Source organism: Salvelinus namaycush, chromosome 4, assembly GCF_016432855.1.
Source record: "Salvelinus namaycush isolate Seneca chromosome 4, SaNama_1.0, whole genome shotgun sequence".
In the NCBI taxonomy this organism is placed as follows: domain Eukaryota; kingdom Metazoa; phylum Chordata; class Actinopteri; order Salmoniformes; family Salmonidae; genus Salvelinus; species Salvelinus namaycush.
The window spans coordinates 75,948,957-75,963,560 of record NC_052310.1 but is presented as its reverse complement, the minus strand read 5'-3'; the positions used below and the strand labels follow the sequence as shown (position 1 = coordinate 75,963,560).

General features: G+C 40.7%; 1 non-coding gene across 1 annotated transcript; it reads right to left on the bottom strand.

Annotated features, from left to right (window-relative positions):
- Positions 1–2,468: 2,468 nt before the first annotated feature.
- Positions 2,469–2,523, bottom strand: LOC120046880. Its single transcript, XR_005476864.1, has one exon. It is a non-coding gene; the product is annotated as a U7 small nuclear RNA (small nuclear RNA).
- Between the last annotated feature and the right edge of the window lie 12,081 nt (positions 2,524–14,604).

Below are 14,604 nucleotides of genomic sequence, written 5' to 3'. Positions count from 1 at the left end.
CCTGCTTGTCACGTGTAGGCTTTAAATTAATGTTTCTGAGTCATAATATCTAGATTAGTGATAAAGACAAAATAACATAATCCACCCTAAACTATTAACATAATCCACCATAACCCAATTTTATATTACAATAATTTTATCAATAAGGGATTTAGGCCTGCCATTTTAATTGTGGTATAATTTGCCACAAGTGAAGTTACCAAAACAATTCATTTGGTGGCAGTATTGTTTCAGCAAAAAGAGTCAGATTTTTGACAGTTATTATTATAACAATTTTGTGTGACACTTATTGGGGCCCTTCTGGGGCTATTTTACAAATTATTTAATAAGTAATGCATAACATGTAGTGGTTGACATAAGCTGACATTGGCAGGTATTATATCGATAAATAAAATGCGTGATATAAACCTTTTTAGGGCGCTGACAACAAAGTGTTTTTTTGATGTAAGTACAATAGATATTCAGAGGGGGTAGCCAAACTATAATGTTGACCTTTTCCTATAAAGGTTTGCAGCAATGAACCAAGAACGTGTGGAATTTTTCAATAACACTCCTACCACAGATATACACAAACATGCTGTATTCTTCTTACACACGTTGTGACTCCAACCCAAGATATAGAAAACCTGGCTTTGACACAATTTTCTGGTTTCCTCTTGTCAAAACCAAACTCCTGCTTGGGTCATGTTTTGAGTAGCTACTGTACATTGGGCACAAGGACAACCGGGTGGTCTTCTGCTCTGACCCATTTATTTATCAGCAAGTACAACCCACATGAAAAGAGCAAATAGTATACTATGGTATAAATCAGAGGAGGCTGGTGGGAGGAGCGATGGGAGGACAAGCTCGTTGTAATGGCTTTATTCCATTCCAGCCATTACAATGAGCCCATCCTCATGTAGCTCCTCCCAGCAGCCTCTGTTATAAATACCATACTATTCACTGTAGTGTTTTGCGGACTAAAGTGTACTGTAGTGTACTGTAGTATTTGCACTTAACTATAGTATAAATACTGTAGTAAAAGAAAACTGTAGTATATGCTATAGTAATTGCTGTAGTGTTTTTACAGACTGTAGTATACAGTGCCTTCAGAAAATATTCAGAAACCTTTGACATTTTCCACATTTTGTTACGTTCTAAAATGGATTAAATAAATAAAAAATCCTCAGCAATCTACACACAATACCCCATATTGACAAAGCGGAAAACAGGTTTTTAGACATTTTAGCAAATTTAAAAAATATATATAAACAGAAATACCTTATTTACATATGTATTCAGACCCTTTGCAATGAGCCTCGAAATTGAGTTCAGGTGCATCCTGTTTCTACTGATCATCCTTGAGATGTTTCTACAACTTGATTGGAGTCCACCTGTGGTAAATTCAATTTATTGGACATGACTTGGAAAGGCACACACCTGTCTATATAAGGTCCCACAGTTGACAGTGCATGTCAGAGCAAAAACCAAGCCATGAGGTCGAAGCAAATTGTCCATAGAGGTCAGAGACAGGACTGTGTTGAGGCTCAGATCTGGGCAAGGGTACCAAAAAATGTCTGTAGCATTGAAGGTCCCCAAGAACACAGTGGACTCCATCATTCTTAAATGGAAGAAGTTTGGAACCACCAAGACTCTTCCTAGAGCTGGCCGCCTGGCCAAACTGAGCAAGGGCCTTGGTCAGGGAGGGGACCAAGAACTCGATGGTCACTCTGACAGAGCTCTAGAGTTCCTCTGTGGAGATGGGAGAACCTTATAGAAGGACAACCATCTCCAAGATTCGACTCTTTGGCTTGAATGCCAATCGTATTTTGCCAAATGTTCTAACAACCTGATTTTGCTTTGTCATTATGGGGTATTGTGTTTAGATTGATGAGCAAAAAATGTAATGAATTTTAGAATAAGGCTATAACGTAACAAAATTTGGAAGAAGTCAAGGGGTCTGAATACTTTCTGAAGGCACTGTACTCTATAGTAATTACTGTTGTGTTTTTACAGACTGTAGTATACTGTAATATTTACTGTAGTGTTTTTGCAGACTTATTTGTAATATTTACTATGGTGTTGTCACGCCCTGACCTTAGAGGGCTTTTTATGTCTCTATTTTGGTTTGGTCAGGGTGTGATTTGGGTGGGCATTCTATATTCATTTTTCTATTTGTTGTATTTCTTTGTTTTGGCCGGGTATGGTTCTCAATCAGGGACAGCTGTCCATCGTTGTCTCTGATTGGGAACCATACTTAGGTAGCATTTTCCCACCTGTGTTTTGTGGGTAGTTATTTTCTGTTTTGTGTTTCTGCACCTGACAGGACTGTTTCGGTTTCGTTCATTCTCTTTGTTATTTTTGTTATAGTGTTCAGTTTAAATAAAAAGCATGAACACTTACCACGCTGCGCTTTGGTCAGATTACTCCTCATCCGACGACGACACCCGTGACAGGTGTTTTTGTTTTGTTATCTTTGATATAGAAGTGAAGGTTTTCTTCTTCAAGAAACCTACTGGAGAAATACTGAAAGAGCTAATTTTCCATAACCTGTATGTCGGTAGGACTGGGGTCTGCATGGACAGTTCAGCACTTCTGCTTTTTTCTATAACCTGGGTGGCACAAAATGTGATTTGGGGGAGGGGAATGGGCAGGGTATATGTAAATTGAATACTGTAGTATTTACTATAGTTAAACAAGTGTAGTGTTTTTGCAGACTGTAGTGTTTTTGGACATTACTGTAGTATTTACTACAGTTTTTTGTGTGGATAATACTGTAGTATTTAGTGTAGTATTCTACAACATTATATAGTACGTACTATACATGATTGAGGGATACTACAGTGTACTACAGTTTACTATAGAATTCTATAGTAAGTACTGTAGTATGCTATAGTAAACTGTAGTATTTTTCATGTGGGAAAAGACTCTGGATCACCACAGAATACTCAGTGACTCAATGGTTAAAGAGTAACTCAGGGGGGTGACTTAATTTGTTAAAACAGAAAGCAAGTCCACTGGTGATCTCAGTTAGGCTACAGCATCAGCAAGCCATCCACAAGGTAAGGAAAAGCATTCTCAATTCACTTTCAATGTACATGTACAGAAATCGTTTTGGGTTTATAGTGTGTCATTAAGTGGTGATTGAGGAGACATGTCCACTGTTTATCAAGATAGTGAGAGTCTTCATTCTAGCAATATTTCTGGGGTTTACTTAGTAATACTGTATTTGTTGGAAAAGTATTGTGTGCCTTGTTTTAGAAAATGTAAGGAGAAGGCAAACATTCAAACAAAGTGTAAGAAAAAAGGAATTTCAGAGTTTTTACTATGCTTGCTGTAAACCTTATCCAGGCCATGTACTCCTAGAATGAGGAGGATCTTGTGTTTGTTCTGTATTTCCAGCACTCTCATCACTTGGTAGTCATCCATTACAAAGAATAAAGTACATTTCATTGGCTATGTTTATGTAACAATATGGAGTGAAGTGATCATTAAAAGTTAAAGGTGGTATCTATGGATAAGAAGGCCTATTTAATCACCAGTATAAAAAAAACATGTGAAATAACTGTTCATATGTTGAGCTTAAATTTCACATGTTAACACCACCTTTTCACATGTGAAGAGAAAAACATGTTTATTTAAAAAAATATATATTGCAGTTTCACATGTGTACTGTATGAGAGAGCCATAGATCGTTTTGCGAACATGAAAGAGAGGATGGCATGTTCAACTACTCTACAAGTAGGGTTTGAGTCTAAAAATGTTTTTTAATTACTGTGTGAATACACACACAGAAATCAGTACCATGAAGATTCACATGATATTTAGCAATATTGATTGGGCTAAATTGTTTGTGGTATATTTAAGTTTGCTTTCAGTGTATTAAACTAAGCATATATAGCCTTATTGATTTAATGATGTTTAAATTGAAATAGTGCTGGAATAGCGGTGCTCCTGTTGTCTTTGAGTTGACTTGTGGTAACTCTGTGGTTCTAAATCAGTAGTTGTTTAGTAAACTGTCGAAAACATTAACTTGTTTGACCATGTGTAACAGTATAACTTTAAACCGTCCCCTCGCCCCGACACGGGTGCGAACCAGGGACCCTCTGCACACATCAACAACTGACACCCACGAAGCGTCGTTACCCATCGCTCCACAAAAGCCGCGGCCCTTGCAGAGCAAGGTGCAACCCTACTTCTAGGTTTCAGAGCAAGTGACGTAAATGATTGAAATGCTACTAGCGCGTACCCGCTAACTAGCTAGCCATTTCACATCCGTTACACTCACCCCCCTTTCAACCTCCTCCTTTTCCGCAGCAACCAGTGATCCGGGTCAACAGCATCAATGTAACAGTATAACTTTACGTCGTCCCCTCGCCCCGACACGGGCGCGAACCAGGGACCCTCTGCACACATCAACAATGGTCGCCCACGAAGCATCGTTACCCATCGCTCCACAAAGGCCACGGCCCTTGCAGAGCAAGGTGCAACCCTACTTCTAGGTTTCAGAGCAAGTGACGTAACTGATTGAAATGCTACTAGCGCGTACCCGCTAACTAGCTAGCCATTTCACATCCGTTACACATGCAGCAGGTGATAGCTGTTTTTAGTCAAAGCAAATATTGCATGCACCTGACAGATGTTGCTCTCCGGTTTTGGGATTAAACAAACGTATGCGCAGTTGAATTTATTCTGCCACTGTGTGTCGGTTGTCCTTTTGTTGTATGGCCTTATTGTATATCACGTGGTGTATGAACAAATGGGTTATAGAGCAAACAACGCAATTATCACAAAATACACTGTACAGTGCATTCGAGAAAGTATTCAGAAGTATTCAGACTCCATGACATTTTCCACTGTGTTACGTTAATCTTATTCTGAAATGAATTTATTTTAAAATAATCCTTGTCAATTTACACACAGTACCCCATAATGACAAAGCAAAAACTGGTTTGTAGAAATTTTTACAAACGAATGAATAAAATGAGAAAAGAAAAAAGAGGAAACCCGCACACTGCTCTTGATAGTATCACTAATCTTTAATAAGCTTTACTTATCGGCCTCACGGCCTTCATCAGAACTTTTGTGAGTTTTTTAAAATTAGCACCCTTATGTAGACCTAGCCCCACCCACATCCGTTCCACGCAACGAATGGAGTTGGAGTCGAGGGAAAATAAATAAGTGCTACCAAATATAACAATATGCATTTCATCAATATTCGAATAAAGTGTGTACATAAAATGTATTAAACACGTCTGTAAAACCACAATGAGGACATAGACCTACCAAGAAAGTTTTCATAAATCATTGGGTACAGCGCAAGAAAGACGTCAGAGTCATCTGAAATAGGGGCATAATTCATGTTAAAATTTACAACATAACACACGTAGGCATTTCATCATTAAGACCTTTAGGAAATAATGTCTGGAGGGTTATCTTGATATCCTGATATCTTAACTTTCTCTATGCCACAAAATCTAAAGGTAGAAATGTCATGTTTTAGGTCATTCAAATGTACTGCGACTGGATAATTCCTCTAATTTCTCCTAATTGAACTTCATGTTCACAGATTCTCTGTTTGAGAGAACGGGAGGTTTTACCTACACAGCAGAGCCCACATGGACATTTAATAATGTAAATAACATGGGTGGTGGAGCATGTAATAATGTCATTTATTTATAACCGTTTTCCTGTATGTGGGTGGCAGAACTATTTACACTTCATTATATCGTTGCACTGTGCGCAACCTCTGAATTTATAGCTACCATTCGGAAGAGGGCGTAAAAGAGCCTGGCTGATTTTCTTTTGAGGCTGGCAGTTGGCATGGACCAATTTATCTCATAAATTGCGACCTCTCCTATATACAATAAGTGGTGGATTCATAAATTCAGGTGGAAAAGCTGGGTCCGATGATAAAACATGCCAGTGTTTCTTGACAGCATCTCCCATTTTTCGCGAGTTGAAAGTGGTTGTGAACATTACAGATTGTTCTTTAGCACTAGTGGGTCTTTTTTTATTTTTTTTATTTAACTAGGCAAGTCAGTTAAGAACAATAAAGGCTTTCAAAAGGCAAAAGGCCTCCTGCGGGGACAGGGGCCTGGGATTAAAATAAATAAATAAATACAATATAAATATAGGACAAAACACACATCACAACAAGAAAGACAACACTACATAAAGAGAGACCTAAGACAACATAGCAAGGCAGCAACACATGACAACACAGCATGGTAGCAAGACAACATAACAACAACAACATGGTAGCAACACAACATGGTAGCAGCACAAAGAAATAGTACAAACATTATTGGGCACAGACAACAGCACAATGGGCAAGAAGGTAGAGACAACAATACATCACACAAAGCAGTCACAACTGTCAGCAAGAGTGTCCATGATTGTGTCTTTGAATGAAGAGATTGAGATAAAATTGTCCAGTCTGAGTGTTTGCTGCCGCTCGTTCGTCACTAGCTGCAGCGAACTGAAAAGAGGAGCGACTCAGGGATGTGTGTGCTTTGGGGACCTTTAACAGAATGTGACTGGCAGAACGGGTGTTGTATGTGGAGGATGAGGGCTGCAGCAGGTATCTCAGATAGGTGGGAGTGAGGCCTAAGAGGGTTTTATAAATAAGCATCAACCAGTGGGTGTTGCGACAGGTATACAGAGATGACCCGTTTACAGAGGTATATAGAGTGCAGGGATGTGTCCTATAAGGAGCATTGGTGGCAAATCTGATAGCCGAATGGTAAAGAAAATCTAGCCGCTCGAGAGCACCCTTACCTGCCTATCTATAAATAGGAAAGAGGAGCGATTACGATAGAGGAAACCAAGTCTAGATTTAACCTTAGCCTGCAGCTTTGATATGTGCTGAGAGAAGGACAGTGCACCGTCTAGCCATACTCCCAAGTACTTGTATGAGGTGACTACCTCAAGCTCTAAACCCTCAGATGTAGTAATAACACCTGTGGGAGTAGGGGCATTCTTCTTACCAAACCACATGACCTTTGTTTTGGAGGTGTTCAGAACAAGGTTAACGGTAGAGAAAGCCTGTTGGACACTAAGAAAGCTTTGTTGTAGAGCATTTAACACAAAATCAGGGGAGGGGCCAGCTGAGTATAAGACTGTATCATCTGTATATAAATGGATGAGAGAGCTTCCTACTGCCTGAGCTATGTTGTTGATGTAAATTGAGAAGAGCATGGGGCCTAGGATTGAGCCTTGGGGTACACCATTGGTGACAGGCAGTGGCTGAGACTGCAGATTCTGACTTTATACACTGCACTCTTTGAGGTAGTTAGCAAACCAGCCCAAAGACCCCTCAGAGACACCAATACTCCTTAGCCAGCCCACAAGAATGGAATGTCCTACCATATCAATAGCTTTGCCCAAGTCAATAAAAATAGCAGCACAATATTGCTTAGAATCAAGGGAAATGGTGACATCATTGAGGACCTTTAAGGTTACAGTGACACATCCATAACCTGAGCAGAAACCAGATTGCATACCTGAGAGAATACTATAGACATCAAGAAAGCCAGTTAATTGATTATTGACAAGTTTTTCCAACACTTTTGATAAACAGGGCAAATAGAAATAGGCCTATAACAGTTAGGATCAGCTTGATCTCCCCTTTATTTAAAGGACAAACCGTGACTGCCTTCCAGCAACGGGAACCTCCCCAGAAAGGAGAGACAGGTTAAAACGGTTGGAGATAGGCTTGGCGATGATAGGAGCAGACCCCTTAAAGAAGAAAGGATCTTAACCATCTGACCCAGATTACTTTTTGGGGTCAAGTTTAAGGAGCTCCTTTAGCACCTCAGACTCAGTGACTGCCTGCAGGGAGAAACTTTGTAGCGGGGCAGAGGAAAAAGAGGGAGAAGCATCGGGGATAGTCGCATTAGAAGGGGTGGGAGATTAAGAAATGTTGGACAGGCAAGGAGGCATGGCTGAGTCAAATAGGAATCCTAACTTATTGGAGTGGTGATTAAAGAGCTCAGCCATGTGCTTCTTGTCAGTAACAACCACATCAACATTAAGGGACATGGGCAGCTGTGAGGAGGAGCGTTTATTCTCCAGGTCTTTAACCATTTTCCAGAACTTATTGGGGTTAGACCCACAGAGAGAGAACTGCTCCTTAAAGTAACTAACTTTGGCCTTCCGGATAGCCTGAGTGCACTTATTTCTCAATTGCCTGAACGATAGCCAGTCAGCCTGAGTATGCGTGTGCCGAACCTTTAGCCAAATGCAATTCTTGAGAGGGAGTAACTCTGCAAGATTACGGTCCAACCAGGGGCTGAACCTGTTTTTAATTCTCATTTTCTTTATGGGAGCGTGTTTGTTAACAATACCACTGAAAATATCAAAAAAGAAGGTCCAAGCGTCTTTGATAGAGGGGATCAAGCTGATTCTATACCATTTTACAGAGGCCAGTTCATGAAGGAAGGCTTGCTCATTAAAGTTTTTTTAGCAAGCGTCTATGGCAAATCAGGACAGGTCATTTCACTGAGCAGCCATTACGAACACAGGCTGTAAAACAGTGATCACTAAGGTCATTAAAGAAACACCACACTCATACCTATCAGGGATATAGGTGAGGATAACATAGAGGAGAGTAGCCTTTTCTGGGTACTTGGAGTCATACCTTGTGGGATTGGTAATAATCTGAGAAAGATTTAGGGAGTCCCATTGCTTTAGGACTTGGTCAGGTGGTTTAAGCATGTCCCAGTTTAGGTCACCTAGCAGGACAAATTCAGACTTAGTGTAAGGGGCCAGGAGAGAGCTTAGGGCAGGTAGGGTACAGGCCGGTGCTGATGGAGGACGATAGCACCCAGCAACAGTCAACAAAGAGTTATTTGAAAGTTTAATGATTAAAACCAGCAAATCAAATTGTTTGGGGACAGACTTGGTGGAGACAACCGAGCATTGAAGGTGATCCTTGGTAAAGATTTTCACTCCCCCACCTTTGGAAGATCTGTCTTGCCAAAAAAGGTTATAACCAGAAAGGTTAACATCAGTATTCAAAACACTCTTCCTTAACCACGTCTCAGTAATGACCAACACATCTGGATTGGAGCAGTTAACCCACACTTTCAATTGATCAATTTTAGGTAATAAGCTTCTAGTGTTAACAAACAGAAAACCCAGGCTTTTACGAGAGCAGAAATCAGTGAAGCAGATATCAGAGCACAAGTCAGAATTGCAGCAAGCAACAGTAGATGGGCCAGGGTGTACATGCACATTTCCAGATATCATCAACAGTAATACAATCAAGGCATGGCAGAGGACAGGGAGAGCTCTGCATTGCTGATTTATGACATCTGAATGTGCATCAGATGGCAACAAGATCATATTGTACAGCAATTTCATCAGGTAACATGAATACAAAGCCAGCAAGAGGTGGTTAGAATGGGATGGGAGGCCAAAAGTCTGTGTAACCAATAGAGAGTCAGAGTCCCGAGTGTGGGAACAAACAGTCTGTCCCACGGTTGGGTAAAGAAAGTTTGTAGTCAACAAAGTATGAGGCAAATAGCAAAATGTCATGAGTCATGAGGCAAATAACAAAATGCACAAGAAAAAAAATATACAGTATATATAATGACTTGGGGCTAGCCATTGTAAGTTCAGAGTCACTCGCCCCAACAGTGCTTGTGTGCTGGAGGCGAGTGAAAGCTCGGGAGAGAGGGGTGAGTGTGGAGGGTTACCTGTACTAGACAGGGGGTGAGAGGCCAGGGCAGACGGTGTACAGATCACCAGGTGGAATCCAAGCAGCAGTGCAGCAGGTAACGGGAGTAGGTGTCACACCCACTTCGGAGAAGCTTTTATTTCTGGAGGCAGATTTCTTGTAGAAAATGCCAGTGACTGGTATTTAAACAGCAGGAGGGGGCTTCAGAGGATGCTTCAACAACTACTGCCACTTGTTGGGCCTAAATAACTTTGCTGCACATTTACAGCAAAGTTATTCATATTCAGGTTTTGAGATAAGATAGCTCAGATGTGCGAGTGCCTTATGAATTTTGCAAATGTATGAATAAAACCCCCCTGAAATATCACATTTATATACAGTGGCAAGAAAAAGTATGTGAATCCTTTGAAATTACCTGGATTTCTGCATAAATTGGTCATCAAATCTGATCTGATCTTCAATAGACAAGCATAGTGTGCTTAAACTAATAACACACCAATTATTGTATTTTTTTGTCTATATTGAATACATAATTTAAACATTCACAGTGTAGGCCATTAGCCTAGGCTAATGAACCCCTAGGCCAATGACTTGTCCAAAAGCTAATTGAAGTCAGGAGTCAGCTAACCCGGAGTCAAATCAATGAGACGAGATTGGAGATGTTGGTCAGAGCTGCCTTGCCATATAAAAAACACTCACAAAATTTGAGTTTGCTATTCACAAGAAGCATTGCCTGATGTGAACCATGCCTCGAACAAAAGAGATCTCAGAAGACCTAAGATTAAGAATTGTTGACTTGTATAAAGCTGGAAAGGGTTACAAAAGTATCTCTAAAAGCCTTGATGTTCATCAGTCCACAGTAAGACAAATTGTCTATAAATGGAGAAAGTTCAGCAGTGTTGCAACTCTCCCTAGGAGTGGCCGTCCTGCAAAGATGACTGCAAGAGCACAGCGCAGAATGCTCAGTGAGGTTAAGAAGAATCCTAGTGTCAGCTAAAGACTTACAGAAATCTCTGGAACATGCTAACATCGCTGTTGACGAGTCTACGATACGTAAAACACTAAACAAGAATGGTGTTCATGGGAGAACACCACGGAGGAAGCCACTGCTGTCCAAAAAAAACATTGCTGCACATCTGAAGTTTGCAAAAGTGCACTTGGATGTTCCACAGCGCTACTGGCAAAATATTCTGTGGAGAGATTAAACTACAGTTCAGTTGTTTGGAAGGAACACACAACTCTATGTGTAGAGAAAAAAAGGCACAGCACACCAACATCAAAACCTCATCCCAACTGTAAAGTATGGTGGAGGGAGCATCATGGTTTGGGGCTGATTTGCTGCCTCAGAGCCTAGACAGCTTGCTATCATCGACGGAAAAATGAATTCCCAAGCTTATCAAGACATTTTGCAGCAGGAGAATGTCAAATCAAATCAAATGTTATTTGCCGAATACAACAGGTGTAGACCTTACAGTAAAATGCTTACTTACAAGCCCTTAACCAACAATGCTTTAAGTGTTAAGTAAAAAGTAGACAGCCTAACATTTTACTTATCTGTCCGCCAATTGAAGCTCAACAGAAGTTGGGTGATGCAACAGGACAACGACCCAAAACACAGAAGTAAATCAACAACATAATGGCATCAGAAGAAAATACGTCTTCTGGAGTGGCCCAGTCAGAGTCCTGACCTCAACCCGATTGAGATGCTGTGGCATGACCTCAAGAGAGCAGTTCACACCAGACATCCCAAGAATATTGCTGAACTGAAACAGTTTTGTAAAGAGGAATGGTCCAAAATTCCTTCTGACCGTTGTGCAGGTCTGATCCGCAACTACAGCAGAAAACGATTGGTTGAGGTTATTGCTGACAAAGGAGGGTCAACCAGTTATTAAATCCAAGGGTTCACACACTTTTTCCACCCTGCACTGTGAAGGTTTACGCGGCGTGTTCAATAAAGACATGAAAACGTATAATTGTTTGTGTGTTATTAGTTTACGCAGACTGTGTTTGTCTATTGTTGTGACCTAGATGAAGATCAGATCAAATTGTATGACTAATTTATGCAGAAATCCAGGTATTTCCAAAGGTTTTGCATACTTTTTCTTTCCACTAAGTAGTCAGACCCTTTACTCAGTACTTTGTTGAAGCACATTTGGCAGCGAATACAGCCTTGAGTCTTCTTGGGTATGACGCTACAAGCTTGGCACACCTGTATTTGGGGAGTTTCTCCCATTCTTCTCTGCAGATCCTCTCAAGCTCTGTCGGGAGCGTCGCTGGGGAGCGTCGCTGCACGTCTATTTTCAGGTCCCTCCAGAGATTTTAGATCGGGTTCAAGTCTGGGTCTAGCTGGGCCACTCAAGGACATTGAGACTTGTCTCGAAGCCACTCCTGTGTTGTCTTGGCTGTGTGCTTAGGGTCGTTGTCCTGTTGGAAGATGAACCTTCACCCCAGTCTGAGGTCCTGAGCACTCTGGAGCAGGTTTTCATCGAGGATCTCGCTGTACTTTGCTCCGTTTATCGTGCCTCGATCCTGACTAGTCTCCCAGTCTCTGCCGCTGAAAAACATCCCCACAGCATGAAAAAAAAGCACCCCCACAGCATGATGCCGCCACCACCGTGCTTCACCGTAGGGATGGTGCCAGGTTTCCTCCAGACAAAATGCTTGGCATTCAGGCCAAAGAGTTCAATCTTGGTTTCATCAGACCAGATAATCTTGTTTCTTATGGTCTGAGAGTCCTTTAACCTCTTTGGGCTCAAGGGGCAGTATTGAGTAGCCAGATAAAAGGTGCCCATTTCAAAAAGGCCTCGTACTCAATTCTTGCTCGTACAATATGCATATTATTATTACTATTGGATAGAAAACACTCTCTAGTTTCTAAAACCGTTTGAATTATATCTGTGGGTGAAACAGAACTGGACTTAGAGCAATTTTCCTATGTGTATGTCATAATGCAGAATTTTGCTGGCTGTTCTGAGACCTGTGTATTAATTTGCCTGTCCTCTATTGGTTGAGATGCACTGCATACGCCTTCCACTGGGTGTCAGCGAATAGGGAGAGTTGAAATGGAGTTTCTACGTAGGTCCCAAAGGTTATAAATTGCTTGGAACCGAAGTGTCCCATCTTTCCACTCTTCGCTCTGACACAGGAAGGGTCTTGGCATGTCATTTTAGAAGCTCCCGTATTATCTCCTAGATATATCCGGCTCTGTTTTTATTCGATATAGGTGTTGAAGACATCGTAATGTTGTTATTTTAAACCGAATTATATCAGTTTATGTCAGTATATTGCGATTTTCGGGTATTTATTTTCGTGACGTTTTAGGAAGTTGGGTATCTCTGGCCCACATGGCTATTGTTTATTGCTAATTGCAACGTTGAAGACGACGTTCTCCAACCTAGCAACGATTCTTTTGGACAAAGGACACATTTCCCAAGATTCTGATGGGAGTTCATCTAAAAGTAAGAACTATTTATGCTGATAATTCATTGTTCTGTTGAAAAATGTCAAATGCATAAGACGCCATTTCCTGCAGTGTAGCCTTGCGTTATCGCAGCCTGTATTGCGCAGTAAGGTTAATTTAAAAAATGTAATTCAGCGATTGCATTAAGAACTAATTTGTCTTTCAATTGCTGTCCAACCTGTATTTTTTTAGTCAAGTTTATGAATAGTATTCGATAAGAAAAGGTGCCTTTACAAGATGGCGCCGGACAGATTGATTGACGTTATGGACACTATTCTCATTGTCTAAGCACGATTTGTGCCGCTAAATATGCACATTTTCGAACAAACTCTATATGCATTGTGTAATATGATGTTACAGGACTGTCATCTGAAGAATTCTGAGAAGGTTAGTGAAACAATTAATATATTTTGGTGGTTTATACGTTATAGCTATTTTTGCCTTGAATCAATGCTGTTGTTATGTTTGCTATTGTGCTAAGCTAATATAACGCTATATTGTGTTTTCGCTGTAAAACACTTGATAAATCGGAAATATTGTCTGGAATCACAAGATGCTTGTCTTTCAATTGCTGTACACTATGTATTTTTCAGAAATGTTTTATGATGAGTAATTAGGTATTTGACGTTGGTGTCTGTAAATATTATGGCTGCTTTCGGTGCAATTTCTGATTGTAGCTGAAATGTAAACTATGATTTATACCTGAAATATGTAAATTTTTCGAACAAAACATATGCTATACAATAAATATGTTATCAGACTGTCATCTGATGAAGTTGTTTCTTGGTTAGTGGCTATTTATATCTTTATTTGGTCGAATTTGTGATAGCTACTGATGGAGTAAAAACCTGATGGAGTAAGAAAAGTTGTGTCTTTTGCTAACGTGGTTAGCTAATAGATTTACATATTTTGTCTTCCCTGTAAAACATTTTAAAAATCGGACATGTTGGCTTGATTCACAAGATGTGTACCTTTCATATGCTGTATTGGACTTGTTAATGTGTGAAAGTTAAATATTAAAAAAAAATATCTTTTGAATTTCGCGCCCTGCACTTTGAGCTGGCTGTTGTCATAAGTGTACCGGTGTCGGGCTTGCACGCCAAACAGGTTAAGTGCTTTTTGAAAACTCCAAGCGGGCTGTCATGTGCCTTTTATTGAGGAGTGGCTTCCGTCTGGCCACTCTACCATAAAGGCCTGATTGGTGGAGGGCTGCAGAGATGGTTGTCCTTCTGGAAGGTTCTCCCATCTCCAGAGGAACTCTGGAGCTCTGTCAGAGTGACCATCAGGTTCTTGGTAACCTCCCTGACCAAGGTCCTTCTCCCCCGATTGCTCAGTTTGGCCAGCTCTAAGAAGAGTCTTGGTGGGTCCAAACTTATTCCATTTAAGAATGATTGAGGCCACTGTGTTCTTGGGGACCTTCAATGCTGCAGACATTTTTTGGTACCCTTGCCCAGATCTGTGCCTCGACACAATCCTGTTTCGG